The following is a 16,808-nucleotide window of genomic DNA, read 5'->3' as shown; positions in this document are numbered from 1 at the left end:
ACCAAGCATGTCAGCAAAAATGGTATTTATAGTGTACCGAAACGTCAGACGTGCATTACAAATCTCCAAAGCATTCGGATGAGCTCAAAATGGCCTTGAATAGTATGCAAAGCTCTTACCTGACTTCACTCTTCGTCTAACGGAATTTGACACATCCACCTTGCAAATCAAGACTGAGAAAAACAGAATTCCCCCATGCATTACGTAGGGCTTATGAATCGGTACCACTGCCCAAGAGATGACATGTATGGGTGTGAGCATCATCCGAGGAAAATTTGGCGTCACGAAAAGGGCTGCCTAGTCTGGGCCTAGAATCGGTTACAAAACTACAGCATAAAAAAAATACCAATGTGTTACTTTTTCGTTTTTCCGGATGCTTCAGCAAAATCAATTAAATTGTGTGGAAGAAATACAGGCTTTTTTCATCATATACTGCATCCATTAATGGCCGTAGGTTATTCGGTCAGTTTCCAGTGGTGTAACATTTTTCACTCGTTGAGAAGGACGATGCAAACATCCTAACATGCTCTGATACAAGATTTGCGACGTCATCTATATTCCGGCCAGGGTCTCCTCTTACATAACTCAAGTGAATATGTCTCCCTCTTCACTACCCACGCCACCCAGTCAACAAGGTGGTGAGTGGAAAGCCTTTGAAAATGTCGTGGTTGCAGTGAGCCCCCTCAGGACCATGTCAAAGTGTAGTGCTGCTCCAACCCGGGTCAAGTGGCCAATATGACCATCTTCAACTAATTCCAGGTACAGATTTGAGCTGATTACAGTTTTATATAAAGTCAAGTACTTGGTGTGGGAGCAGTGGCCAAAGTGTCCGGGATGAATAGGAATATTCTTTTCAAAGTCTCATTAAGCTCCCTGTATACACCACCACCACCGTCATCTTCACTGTAAACAAATTTAATAATTCTTTCAAATGATGGGAGGGGAGGGGGAAGTCGGCCATTTTCTACTCGATATAGTGCTACTTTTAGTTAAATAGAGTTACAATCCATGTAGCCCAAGAAATCATTTATTACGTTTAGTGGTAGTGATATACCATATGAGTGTCTTGCGGTCAAGTGGATTCAGGTGCTCCAACTGGACGCTCTCTACAAGGATTGCTTACAAGGAACTGTTGGAATTTACTGATCATACAATTCCACCCAGGGACATGCAACTAGACCAGGGCTAACAGACCCTTTAGCAGAAAACGGGACAAACTCACTGTGAAGAATTAACACACACACACACACACACACACACACACACACACACACACACACACACACACACACACACACACACACACACACACACACACACACACACACACACACACACAAATTAAGACTAAGAAGGGTGTACGTCAGGGAGATACTACTTAACCAAATTTATTTACAACATGGCTAGAAACTATTTTCAAAAAGCTAGACTGAGAATACAACGTAGTTAACATAGATGAAGAAAACCTAAACTATTTAAGATATGCAGATGTCATTGTCCTAATCAGAGAAACAGAAGAGACACTGTAAATGTTAAATGACTTAAACAGAGAAAGCTTAAAAGTAGGTCTAAAGATGAGCCGGAGTATAACTAATGTTTAATCCAGATACACCAAAGAGCGTCGTCAGAATAAGCAAAGAAATTCTTTTAGAAGTATAGGAGAACAATTACTTCGAGCAAATATTAAAACTAACGAAAGACCATTATAATGCAATAAAAAGACTCCTTACAATTGGATGTAAAGATTTTGGTAAACTTACAGACATTATGAAAAGTAGCTTCCCAGTATGTATGAAACGAAAATTATACAACGAAAGTATAATCCCTGCTATGACGTACGGTTGTGAGACCTGGAAACCGACAAAATCGATGGAAAATTAACTAATCCGTTCTCAAAATGCAAAGGCTAGATCAGTATTGGGAATATCTTGAAGAGACAGGAAAGATGAACTTAGGTGAGAGAGAGTGGACTAAGGTTAAAGACATTACAGAAATACTGTAATAAAAGAACAGAAATGGAGGTGGGCAGGTCATGTCGCAAGAATAAGGGGTAACCTATGGACCAAGAGGCTGACTGACTGGGCTCAGTAAGACTGAAATTATAGCAGAAAAAGGTCAGGCAAGAGGTGGTGAGATGAGAGAGAGAAGATTGTGGGCAAAACGTGGAAGAGATTGGCTCAGTAAAGGAGTGGCTGATAGTGATATATAAATAATAAATATATAAATAAATAAATATACATACATACATACATATATACAGTATATCTATCTATCTATCTATCTTTCTATCTATCTATATCTATCTATCTATCTATAGTGTTTATAGGAGCAGGCTGTAGCACCAGCCGATCAGGGTGTTATCCCTGCCGAGGATGGAAATGTAGGTGATAGGGAATGTGGTAGCTCCTGTTTCTCTAGTCACAAATTATCATGACCATCCCCCATTGGTGATCCTTTCAGTGTGACACTAACATGGAGAGTAGGTCAACATACTCTCCCAAACACCTTTCTCAAACTATCTCATGCACTACTCTACATGCGCTTTACATACATGCAGTGAACACCCCTACGAGGATAGACGCCAGCAAGAGCATAAGACCAATAAAGTTTGCCCCTGCTATCTAGTGGCGATTTTGAGGTGAGACGTGACGTTGGCTCGGCTGACATAGTTCTAGGGACCAGGATGGGTTGGGGCTTGGATCTGTGCCAGTGGGTACAGGGAATTATGGTTCCCAGGCAGCTGCTTCTGCCTGGTTGAGAGGAGCCTGAACTTGGCAGTAGCACCCAGGAGGCTGTCCCATCAGTGGATGCATAATGGAGGGGCAGTTGCAGTGCCAAGGCACGCTTGGACAGTGTCCGTGTAGCTGTCCTGTCAGGGTGCTCCGAGGCCACTGTCAAAGTCATTGGCCACGGCTGATGGGTTATGGGTCCCAGGTCTCATGTCCAGATCTCATGCACCCGAAGCCTCCTTCCCATCGCATTCGCAGAGCCAATGCTCCACCACACTCTCACAACCATCCTCACCGTCGCCCAGCCTGACACTTCATGGATGTGTGGGTAAGTGAAATATATGTTGTCTAAATTTGTGCACAAAAATTAAAAAAAAAGTACTATAGTGAAATAAAGAAAATTTCAGCAGGTGGGGTTGGTGGTGCAACCTTGTAATCCAGTGACTCGAGGCCTGAGCCAGTGGACGGCTAATGGCAATTGTTTACAAAAGAATGGACTGAAACCATTGAATAAAGTAAAATTGTAGAAAAAATATACATAAGCTAGAGAAGATAGGGAAAAATAGGTAATTGAAAATAATTATGACAAAACCTTTATGAAGGCTTTGTATCATCAGGTACAGAAAACAAGTGTTGGAGTGAAAAGTGGAAGTAATCTTTCGGAGTAAGTACTGTACGGTGGTTTTACTGTACGGTAGAGAAATAAGGCTTGGAGTATACATGAAACTGATATTTCGAAGCAATTACTGGATAGTTGTTTTGCATCACAGTATATAAACCTTGATTTAAAAAAATAGCCAGAGTTAAAATGAGAGTCACCATGCAATATAGGGGAAGGTGGGGCAAAACGGCACACTCAGGTTAGAGTCCATGTTTTGAGTGCCTATTATGTCCATATTTAAAGACTGATGGCATTTTATTAATCTGTGTTTATATCTTCAACATATAAACTTATAATAATAAAATTAAATTAAGTAGTTTCATAGTGAGATTTTAGAGAAAACAGCATTTGCTAGTGGTCCATTTTGTACAACGGGTTGGGTTAAATGGCCCTCATCTGTGGGATAAAATGACTCCCCATGGAAAGGAGATAATAACATCTACAAACATATTTTTAAGACATAAAATTATATTTTCTTTGTACCATGGAAAGAACTGAGTGATATTATTTTGATCTTGCCCACACAAAACATAATCATAAATTTCAATGAATATTCGTTAGACATTAAAGTACAAATTCCTGATCATTCTTCTTTGTATAGCTGAATGCAGAATAGTAATGCATGTGTCATACCTCGTGAATATTACTATTTTTCTTATTCTATGTTGAAAACTGAACTGAATGGTCATATTCAAAAGTTGCTTCTTATTCCATGGTGAAAACTTGAAAGCAGTGATAAGAAACAGGGAAGTGAGCATGGAAGTGAAAAAGTTACTACATGACAGTATTGTGATACCAACTCTAACGTACGGAAGTGAAGCTTGGACATTGTTGGAAGGACACAAGTCAAGAGTGAGAGCAGTGGAAATGAGTTATTTAAGAGGAGCCTGTGGAGTCACGTGGAGAGACAGGCTGACGAATGAGGATATAAAGGAGCGTTGTGGTGTGGATGTGGATGTGATAGGAAGTGTTATGAGGAACACACTGAGGTGGTTTGGCCATGTGGAGAGGATGGAGGGTGAAAGACTGACGAAGAGAGTGTATGTGAGTGAGGTGGAGGGGGGAAGAGGGAGGGGGAGGCCGAGGATGAGATGGAGGGATGGAGTGGAGAGGTATATGAGAGAGGGGGGTGTGAGTTGGGAGCAGGGCAGTGAAATGGCAGGGGACAGGGCGACTTGGAGGCGATTTGTTTGTGGCCACCCCAAACGGGATTGAGGCGTCTGGCAATAGATAGATAGATAGATAGATAGAAAACTAAAATCTATCTATCTATCTATATACCTAGGCTGCTTCCCCCAAGGAAAGGGAGGTAGCCGAGACAGGACGACTCACTCTCCATTTACTCATCCATTCAAACACATTCATTCGCATCTTAGCCCCAAAGGGGAGAACGGACAGATCCTCACCGCACCACACCGCACAAGGGTCAACTGGGCAATGCAATCAGTGACATCCGCAGCAGGGCCCGACAGAGGGTGCTTTTAAGTAGGCCTACAAATATCACGCACAAATTCAACATCATCAACACCTGCACCATCATCATGGCCCAATAATTATACAGGTAGAACACTGAATCCACCCTTTTGAAGGTTTGCTGTATTTTTCGGTGCAGTAAAAGCAGATTGTCGTCATAAAGTGGTGACATGTGGAGGTGTGCGGTACGTAGGAGGACTACTGGGCCTTGAAAGCAGGCTGTGAAGCCTATGCCCAGAGTCGGTCACATAAAAAAAAAAAAAAAAATCATTATCGGACTCACTGGCTCATCTTGACGTGTTGTGGAGACGCGTTTACCCTTCTCTTTTGTGTAGGCCTTGAACTTTCCGTTCTCTTTGCCTTCTGATGCTGTTTTTCATACTTTATCTTCCTCTTTATTGCCTTTATTGCTTCAGCTCTTGTCTATCCATTTTGAGACAACCAATCGTTGTTTGTAAGGGGATGATGTTATATGTTGATACTGCTCTCGCAGATTCTCGTTTTGAATCGAGTGTTCGATTTGCCTAAGGAGAGGGACTTATTTCAAAAGGAGAAATGTAGCCAAAAGTACTAGTAATGGCAGGTGTTTCGTCAAAACCTAGTTGTGCCTATTAGTATCGCATGTTGTGGCGTCAACAGGTTTTTGGACATCATTTTGTGTTTCTTGGATATTTCCATCTAACCTTTGAGGTTCATCTGGATGTTCCTGTGTAGGTCTAACATTCACAAGGGTCTGGTTATCTTTAGAACTAGGTTTATCTTGGTAAGTTACATCTGAAGGGACAAAATCATGACCTTCGAATATGTTTCGGTTGAGTGGGTAGGTCCCTGTTTTCCTAAAGCCATTTGATGAATTTTGGGCCGTTGTTAATTTGAGATAGGCGTTTCCAAACCAGGTGGCTAGTTGAAACACTGTGACATATCTTCCAGGATGCTGTTTTAACCAGCTCTTAACCTCTTCAGTAAATTATGTGGAAAGTGGCTTCATAACTGCAACTTCTAGAGGTTGCAGCTTGTGTGTGCAGTGAGGGGAGGAAGACTCAATATATAATTTTTAAAACGCACAGTACAAATGATAAAATTAATTGGTACTATCACGCAAGATAGATGGGTAATATGGACCACCTTGAGGTAAAATAGCACAGTGTTCCATTATACCCCATATGCAAGTACGCCATTTTGCCCCAGAGGTACTCTGAATGTAAACAAACCTCAACTAAAAAAATAAGTAGATGTAAAGATTAAGTGAATGAAGAATGAGCGGTAGGGAGGCATAGGAAGTAGAGCAATGAGACACAGGAAGGAAGTAGGGAAGGGGAGTAAAGAGGTAGAGGACGGACTGACAGATAACCCAAGGGAGATGTGAGGAAAAGAAATATATAGAACACTGAAAACTGAGGAGAAAGGGGATAGAGGAAAATAAAATGAAGACGGAAAAATAAAGGAAGGAAAGATGTGAAGAGTGAAAGTGACTGGTGTGATCAGATAAAGCGATTACCAGAAGAAGGAAGGGAGAAGCAGGGCAGGGTTTAGATCTGTACCAAAAAGGGAAATTTGCAGATGAAACACAGGCGGAAAGAAAAGAGGAGGAGAAGTTGGTTTGAGCTAGATGAAGGAATAAATGAGAGAAAGAGAAAAGAAGAGGAACTAAGGAGAAAACAAAGAGAAAATGGGGGGCAGGAAAGAATGAGTGCAGGACAAGGGTTACGTCGAAGGAAGGGAAAGGGGAAGGAAATATATCCATACTGAAGGAAGGGGTTGAAGGGTATGACAGTCTGGTGAAATGAGAGGACGGAAGGAAGAAGATTAAGAGTGAGGACGAACAAAAAAGATACAAGGAGAGATAAGAGCAGTAAAAGATGCATGAGTGGAATCGGGGGATATACAGATGGGGGGAAATGAGAACGAAAGGTCGAGAGCGGGATGGCAAAGGTCTAAACCATAAGGGGAGGGAAAGGGAGGGGATGAGGGTAAGTGTCCAAGAAAGAAGGAATACGAAAGGATGGGTTGAAAAGTGAGGGAATGAGGGGAAATGGTCGGTGGGGAAAGGGACAGAGACAGGTCGGGTGATGAAAGGACGAAGGGAAGTTGGTGTCACCTGGACGTGAAAGGGATTAACGGTGAGCAATAGGGTGAGGAGACACCTTCAATGAGTGAGGCCGAGATGACGGAGCATGGTCGTAAAAGAGAGGGAAGGGAAAATGTGTTACAGGCAGGGGGCATATCACTCACTCACACACACACACACACACACACACACACACACACACACACACACACACACACATACACACACACACACATACACACACATACACACACACACACACACACACACACACACACACACACACACACACACACACACACACACACACAAAAGCACAGAAGATTATGATATATATATATATATATATATATATATATATATATATATATATATATATATATATATATATATATATATATATATATAAACACACACACACTGTATATATATTAAGTGTATGGTATATATTATGTGGTAGGTGTGGGCGCTCACCATCCACTCGCTCGATGTAGTGCTGCTTTCTGTCTGTCCTTTCCTCTCGTCCTTTCTTCCACTTCTTTCTTTTCATCACTCTTTCCACTTCCTTCTGCGTAAGGGTGACTTTACACTCCCTCTTCTGTCTTTCTTTCCCTCATTCTTTCCCCTTCCATCTGCCTATGGATGACTCTACACTGAGTGACGAACCAAATGGTTTCCTGTACACTAGGAAACCATTTACTACGCTGGGTGGTAACCATATAACCAGATTATGGCGCCTGGTTGTTTAATGGGTAATTAAGGCTCTCAAGTCGGATTGAGCCTGTGTAGGTTTATATCCAAGGGGTGACTGGGGTTTATTGCTCACGTAATGCCACTCAGGGATGAGTGAGGCTGGTCACTCTCGTCTTAAATGTCAGGACTAATTTGCTTAGCCCCGGGCTCCTCCTCTCCTCATGGGGCAACATAGGATTGCATGATGTATATATATATATATATATATATATATATATATATATATATATATATATATATATATATATATATATATATATATATATATATATATGTATATGTAATAATCTGCTGTGCTTCTGTGTGTGTGTGTGTGTGTGTGTGTGTGTGTGTGTGTGTGTGTGTGTGTGTGTGTGTGTGTGTGTGTGTGTGTGTGTGTGTGTGTGTGTGTGTGTGTGTGTGTGTGTGTGTGTGTGTGTGTTTATAAATATCAATTTCTTCAAATAATGTCATGTCAACATGCAACTAAGAAAACCAGTACTCACTTCCCATTTAATGCAAGTACTGTACGGTACTGGATTGGACAGCATGTCTAGTACCCCCAACCTTGAGGCTTCTTACCCATAGGGGGTATGTGTACCCCTGGCTAAGAACGACTGGGCTAGAGAGTAGTGGACAAATTGAATAAGCTACCTAGTGATGCAGTTGCTGCCCCTTCCATTGAAAGCTATAAGCATATTCAAGACAAGCAAGTAAGGGTTATATATTTCGAATCTACTTGCCGGTACTAATTAATTCTTTTTTCCTTTTCAGGTATCACTAGCATTGCTTGTTTTCTTCTTTCATACTTTCCTATAAAATGTCCAGGCCAGTTTTTCAATACTGCTTGGTGTTCCTTTTCACCTTTTCCTGCCAGTCTCGGCTGGAGGGTTTGGTGTGTGGGTGAGAGCCTTCTTCTTTCCTATCCATGCCTTATTCTTGTAGTTTAGCCACTTCTGTAGCAGCTGCTTAGCATGGGTCATGTGGCCTACTGCAGTTGTCTTCACTTCTTCTATTCGTAAGTTCTCTCTCTCTCTCTCTCTCTCCCTTCTATTGCATTATAACAGGCCATGACACTTTTGAACTCGCTTTCTGCTTGCATTTGTCACTAGTTACTATCTCTGTCTTCTCTGCTGCTCTCTCTAATGCATGACGTAACTGGTATTCTCAGTCTCTCATTAACACAAGTGGTGAACTCCAAAACAACTTTCCTTACTCTGCACTGTCTACTTACTGCCTGAAATTGTGCTACACCCACAGGGACGGCCCTTTTTGTCCCTAACTTTGTCAATCTATCTCTCCCTCCTTCATTCACTCACCTAGTTACCGTACTCTCTTGAAGAAAGAGGGTCCAGGCCTTATGGGAGGGCTGTTGCGAAACGAAATATTGCGCAATGGACAATGGTAGACCTCCACCCAGGCCAGGATTCAGGCTGAGTGGGACTTTGAGGGCCGCCCCTATGAGGGCAGTGGGCCCTGGATGTTCCATCCAAAACCATTTGCCACAGCCAGCTTTTTCTTAAGAAGGGGAATTTTAGACCAACTGCAGAATTTGGCTCATGCCAGCTTATAATGTTGGTGGGGCTCCTGAGGGCTGCTCCTGTAGGTTTCTGCCGTCACTTTGTACAAAGTTTTTAACAAAGGACCATGAAATTTTTCATACTGATAGGACCCCCCCCCCTCCTCCGGCCACGTTTTGGGAAGTGTGAAACCACCGAGGGTCTCCTCTCAGGAGGGAGAGGGAGGACACTGAGAGTTCTGGCAAAGCCATTAGGCACATCTTTATTTTTCGCCTCGAATCAAACTTTTTCACATGGATGGGCGTTTACCTCAGCCACTTTTTAAAAAGGATGGGACCCCTGATAGCCACATCCCATGAGCAATGATGAAAGGGGAGGGGGCCTCCCAGGGAAGACAGTCCCATTTTTTTTTTGTTAATTTAAGAATATGGAATTTGTCAATGTTAGGTTTATACTGGGCCCACGTTTTAGACAGATTGAGACCCTTGAAATCCATTATCAGGGCTTCCTTCGCTGAATTTTTATAGACAGTCATAGTTTATCAACTGGGAGCATGAAAATTAAAATACTGGTAGATCCCCACCCCGACCATGTATTTGACGGGGTTTGACCCACTATATATATCATCATCATCATCATCAGCCGTTGAGGTCCACTCCAGGACCGGCCTATCCCTACCGAAGCAGGGACGATATAGCCAATGTATCTCTACCCAGTGGCTTAGTCTGTCTGGTAGAGACTATGTAGAGTGAGAAGTGCTTGTAATGTGATTGTAGTGGCTTTGGATGTGTGTGTAGTCCGTGAACCAAGTGTAATCGGCCCGCCTTAAGCCGATTGGGTGCAAGCATACTAGTATGCGACACTGGTTCAACCACAGCACCCTTTGTGTCCGCCAACGTAGAAAGTGGCTTGGTGAACGCTTCCCAAAGTTTTTACAACTCTGGCGGGAGGCGAACCCGCTCTCACCAGCGTGCGAAACGCACACTCTACCACTGAATCACAGAGGCTCCTACTATATATATATATATATATATATATATATATATATATATATATATATATATATATATATATATATATATATAATCACCAGCCATTGTAAGTTCACTACTGAACAAAGGTCTCCCCCATCCTTTTCAACGAATTCCTTGACTGAGCCAATCTCTGCCATCTTTTGCCTTGAAACTTTTCTATCTCAACTCCCCATCTCCTGTCTAGCCTTTTTCTGCTCTGCTTAAAATCCCGTTGAGTCCAGTCAGTCAACCTCTTGCTCCATCGTTTACCCCCTATTCTTGTTACATGACTTGCCCACCTCCATTTCTGTTCTTTTATAACTTGTATAATGTCTTTGACTTTAGTTTGTTGTCTCACCCATGCTGATCTTTTCCTGTCTCTTAAAGATATTCCCACCAGTCAACTTTCCATTGCTCATTTTGAAAGGATTAGTTGATTTTCCATCGATTTTGTCAGTTGACAGGTCTCACAACCGAACGTCATAGCTGGGAATATACATTCATTATAATCTTCTCGTTTCATACATACTGACAAGGTACCTCTCTTAATGTTTCTATGTTTACAGAAAGCATTCCATTGAACTGTAATGCATCTTTTTATTTCGCTCTCATGCTGTTTCGTTAGTTTTAGTATTCTCCCCAAGCAATTGCACTCCAAGACGTCTTCATGATTTTGTTCGTTTATTTTGATGAAGCTCTTTGGTTTATTTAGATTAAAAATTTGTTTAGTTTTACTCTGGTTCATCTTTAGCCGTACTTTGTAATTTTCTCTATTTAGGCCATTTAAGATTTCTTGCAATGTCTCTGCTGTTTTTGAGATTAGGACAATGACATCTGCAATTCTTAAATGGTTTTGGTTTTCTCCACTTATATTTACTCCTTCGTTCTCTCAATCTAGGTTTCTGAAAAAAAAAAAAAAAAATCTAGGCATGCTGCAATTTGTATTTATGAAACTGTATATCCCTGAAGCACGCTCTTCTCAATCTTATTTTGTTCCTAGTCTTTATGTAATTCATCTGTAGCAGTTCCCTCTTGAAATGTCTTCGGGAAGTTTTGCAGTGTTATCATTTACTCCTTCCCTCAATGAATTTGTAATCGCTATGTGCTCCACTGAGTCGAAAGCCTTTTCGTAATCAACAGAACTTGTGCACAGTGGTTTATTATATTCTGTAGTTTTCTCAATTAGCTGGTTCCTTATGTGTAGATTATCAATAGTCGAATACCCGTTTCGGAATCCTGCCTGTTCACGAGGTTGGTTTTCTTCTAAGTTTATTGTCATTCTGTTGGTATGGACTTTAGTAAAGACTTTGTAAATGACTGATAATAAGCTAACGGGTCGATCGTTCCTAAGATCTTTTGAGTCATCTTTGTGTAAAGGAAAATAACTTTTGCATTACACCATGTTTTGGGAGTTTTTTTTTCATCTTTATACACTGATTAAATAAGTGGGCAAGCCTGTTTCATACTTTTACTCCTGCGTCCAACGGGAAATCTGCTACTATTCATTCTTCTCCTGGGGCCTTCCCTCTGTTCATACTTCTGTGAGAAATGTTTACTTCTTTTGGTGTTATCTGACGTATTTCACTTTTGTCAACTGAAAAGTAAGCTATTGGTGCATTCAGTCCTTTGTAAAATTCTTCACCTATCTTCACCATCCCATCTCTGCATTAAATGACTTCACCGCTTTGGTCTTTCAGTGATGTATGTTGCTTTCCTAGTGCCATTTTTCTTAGGACCTGTTCAGACACTTTCCTTTTTTGATGGATCCATGTTTGTCTTTCTCTCTCATTCTTTCTGTCTCTTGGTGATAAGTTTATGAAATTCCACTCCTTCCGTTTCACATTCCTTTGTTTCTACCCTCATCTACTTTTTTTCTTTTCATGAGCTCGATTCTCATATTTGAATTCTTGCTGGCTTTGGTTCTAGTAGCTTTCCCTACCACCTTCACTGATTCTCTTGGCATTTTCATTAGTTATACACACACACACACACACACACGTATTATTATATATATATATATATATATATATATATATATACATATATATATATATATATATATATATATATATATATATTAGTTATACACACACACACACGTATTTTATATATATATATATATATATATATATATATATATATATATATATATATATATATATATGTATATATATCATCATCATTAGCCGTTTAAATATCCACTGCAGGACTGGCCTATCCCGATCGAAGTCGGGACGATACAACCAATTTATCTCTACCAAGTGGCTTAGGCTGCCTAGTAAAGATTGTATGCAGGGTGAGAAGTGCTTGTAGGTGTAATTGTTGTGTTGAAGTGGCTTTGTATGTGTTGTATGTGTTGTCTGTAAACCAAGTGTAATCAGCCCGTGCAATCCGACTGGGTGCAAGCATACTTTATAGTATGTGACACTGGTTCAACCACAGCACCCCTTGTGTCCGCCAAGCAGTACGTGGCCAGGAGAACGCTCCTAAAGTTTTTTACCCTGGCGGGGCGCGAACCCTCGCTCTCCAGTGTACGAAAACGCACATTTTACCACTGAGGCTTCATATATATATATATATATATATATATATATATATATATATATATATATATATATATATATATATATATATATTCATAAGGTCATATATTTACAGCGGCGGGAGTCATTATAAAAGGCATAAAACTGGTAAAAATCACATGAAACTCCCATACAGCATAAGAAAAAGAGAAAATTACTGCCAGAGTGCAAGCAGCGTTAAGAACAGTTCTCTTTAACGGCAATGGCAGATAGGGAGGCAAAAATCCCGTAAGTGGCCGTCAAATTATTCCAGGTACCACAAATTAGCCCATGATTATCCACTGGTATGAATGGCATGTACCATCGACATCAAGTCTTTTCACAATCCCAGGTTCTCTCTCCAAAGACTTGAAAGCACCCCTGTTTAAGCCGCAGCAACCGACACTGATGAGTTTATTTGGGTACATGGCAATGTCATCAGGCTCGATAGCTGTGGATTCACGACATCGATTGGTAAAGTAATGGAAAAGGAAGCAGGAGAGATGACAGCACTTTTTCTATAGACTGTACTTTAATGCAGGATATCTGATCCTTGAATTATTGCGGGAGAGTAGACTGACAGGATCGTATAATACTTGCATATGCAAAAACAAGAAAAACTCCGTAACAACAAAAGGAGAAAAGCAAATCCAGTTACACTATGGCTGAAGAGAAAATTCACTAGGAGCCTCTTTACAGCTCAGTTCTAACGGGAAATCTCAAATATTGGCCTCTCTCAGAATAGACTGTAAAATAGTTCACAGACGGACACTTTCAAAACAACCATCAGACAAACCCGGATACCACATTTCAGCCCCTTGTCAGCACGAATAAAAGTGGAAGGCATCTTTACCTCTGACCTACACAAGACTAATTCTGTTGGGCGGATAGACAGACGCATCATCAAATATTCACAGGATCAGTCTGGTCGCACAGATCCCACAGGCATTTAGGCCAAGGTGTAGAATTATATGAAACTTCTGTAAACAAATTTCTGTATGTTTTGAGTAACATGTTTGCACTCCGTTATAATTTTCTTCTTTTGTGTCTTCGTGCTTACATTTAAGGAAATAAAATATTGTTTAAGGCATATGATAAGGGAATCTAGGTGGGGTCACCTCCATGGGCACTCTGTTAGTGGTTCTTCAAGACGTCAGTACCGTTTATTTAGGTATTCTGAATAGAATTCCTGGATCCAGTTTACACCCTCTCTTGCGAAGTTAAGAGTGGGTGTTATGTTTCGATCGGCTTATGTGTGTGTGTGTGTGTGTGTGTGTGTGTGTGTGTGTGTGTGTGTGTGTGTGTGTGTGTGTGTGTGTGTGTGTGTGTGTGTGTGTGTGTGTGTAAAATCGATCAAACATTTTTATCCTATTTTAATCAAACTTGGTGGAAAGGTTAAGGGTGAGCCACTGAGGAAACCCATTGTCTGGAGAACAATGCGTCATAGGCTAAACTCACAGGACCAGAGCAAACGTTGATCTAGAGAAACAATCTTTAACCATTTTCATCCAATACTACTCAGACGTGGGTCAAGGTTTGAGGGTGAGGCAACAATGAAGCGAGTTTTGCTAGCCTGACACCAATCAGTCGAAGGTCAAAGTCACAGTGCAAAATCAAATTCGCACCAGTGTGTGGGTGTTAAAATAATTCAAACGGTTTTGGTCTGATTTAAGCCAAACGTGATGGATGGGTTAGGGGTTAGGGAAGAAGGAAACCACATCTTCTTTTGGCTAGTAGGTCAGAAATGAAGACCAATGACCATTTCAACTTGATTATTTATCCGATTCTGACCAAACTTCGTATAACGGTTAAGGGTCAGACAAGAACAAAAGGATCAGAGAACAATCAGTCAAAGATCAAAGTCAAAGTTCGACTCATATGTCTACGTATGATTATAAGTACAACAGTCTTCATCAGATTTTCTTTAAACTTGAGGGAGGACTTGTGGATCACCCAGGTGGCTTACCAGAACAATAGGTCAAACGTTATTGTTACATGGCATGGTCAACTTCAGCTGTTTTTATCTAATGTTAAAGATTGTGGAAGGATTCAGGGTAAAACAAGGATAACGAGATTAGATTTTGAGAATAATAAGTCAAAGGTACAGGTCAAAAGGAAAGGTAAAAGGCCAAAATTAGGTTCCCCGGCTGAGTCAACTTTTTTATTTATTTATTTTTTATCATAGTTAAAGCAAAGGAGGAAGAAGGGATAAGGTAGTCGGTTTTGCACTGCCTGTGTGATTCTTCTTGTTTTTCTTTCATTGTTTCTCAGTGCTTTTATTCTTTCTCAGTACTATGTTTCAAATAAAACACACACACACACACACACACACACACACACACACACACACACACACACACACACACACACACACACACACACACACACACTTAACTTAAAGCTGTCCTTCTGCTAAAGAAAGTGATGCTTGCTATGCCCACAAGGATACAATATCTCTCTTTGTCTTTGATGCTAACGTGAGTGACTGTGCAGACCAATCCTGGATCTTCATACTTTCCCGCACAGTCGGCATATCAAGTCCGGGTTTGCTGGGAGAACCCTGTTATGATGTGCCTCCATTCCCTATGCTCATCTTTGGCCAGGAATCAAGCTTCTTTAAGATGAATGGTTCCTTCACTGCAGAGGATATGCCCTTGCTTTCTGTTCGAGGAATTGGTTTCGAGATTTTTTTAAACATGATGTTGCATTTCCTCAGATTTTTCCTTATAAGGTTTTCATATCTGCTCTTCTGTCGCCATAAGTTGGAGCCTGCAGCAGGGAGTTCACCATACAGAACCTGGTGCGGAAGGTAGTGCTCAGGCATGCAAAAAATGAGTCCGACCCATCTCGGCTGCTTTTTAACCAGAATGGTTTCTATGCTGGTCGACTTCGTCCGCTGGAGAAAATGTGGGTGAGAGACTTTATCCTCCCATGTGAGTCCTAGGATGCACTGACAACCTGTGAAATGAAACTACTCAAGCTGTTTGATGTGACGCTGGTAGGTGGTTCAGAATTCAGCACAATATAAGAGGAGAGGGAGGCATACAGCCATATATACAGATACCTTCATCTCGATTCTCCAAGTTGATGTTTTCAAGACTCTGGATATCAGATGTCCAAAAGAAGCTGAGGCATGGTTGATTCGTGCACGGACTTCTACATCACAGTTATTTTTATCTGTGGGCACACTTCCAAGGTCGGTAAAATTTTCTATCTGTTTTACATTTCACCATTACCTGAAATACAAGAAGATCTGCTGGGTTGTTTCTGTGATATTTCTATTTTATTGGCATTTATTCTGAGCCTCAGTGCATGGTATATGTTAGAAACGATGGTGAGACAGTTGTAGGGCTTCTGGGGTATGTGCACGGACAATACAGTCATCAGCATGTTGTAGCTCTAGGAAACAAATAATTTCACATTTTTTTATTGTACTTCATGATGTCTGAGATTAAAAAACTTTCAGACTAGACGGAGATGTATTTTTATTCCATCATCAGGGTTCATTTGTTGGTGACTGAACAGGGTGAACGCAGTGAGATATATATAAAATATGAAAGGAGTCAGGACACATCCTTGCTTTACTCCTACGCCCAAGTTGAATGGCTTGGATTTGCTTTCACCTATGGACACACGAACATTTAGACTGTCATGCAGACACTACTGGTTGGTAAGAAATTTGTTTGGAACTCCACATTTTGAAAGAGAATTTCATAAAAATTCTCCATTGTCAGTGTCAAATTCATTTACAGGATCGATGAATGCAGTATATAAATCACGGTTCTGCTTTTGGAATTCCTACTGCATATGTCAGGCAGCGAGGATCATATCACAGGTGTTTCGTTCCTTCCAAAGTCCACATTGTGTTTTAGGAAGTGTTGACTCGGTCAAATGTTTTGTTTGGATAAATTTTCTTGAGTAGTATTTTGTTAGTATTCACAAGGAGGGAGATACCTCTTCTGTTATCACAATTTGAGCAGTCCCCTTTCATCTTCTAGACAGTTACAGACTAATTCAGATGGAATTCTTTCATGGTTCCTGATAGTCGCTA

Source organism: Coenobita brevimanus, chromosome 116 (genome assembly GCF_032717465.1).
Source record: "Coenobita brevimanus isolate Jiangsu-jjx chromosome 116, ASM3271746v2, whole genome shotgun sequence".
Classification (NCBI taxonomy): Eukaryota; Metazoa; Arthropoda; class Malacostraca; order Decapoda; family Coenobitidae; genus Coenobita; species Coenobita brevimanus.
Note: the sequence above shows the minus strand (reverse complement) of the source record.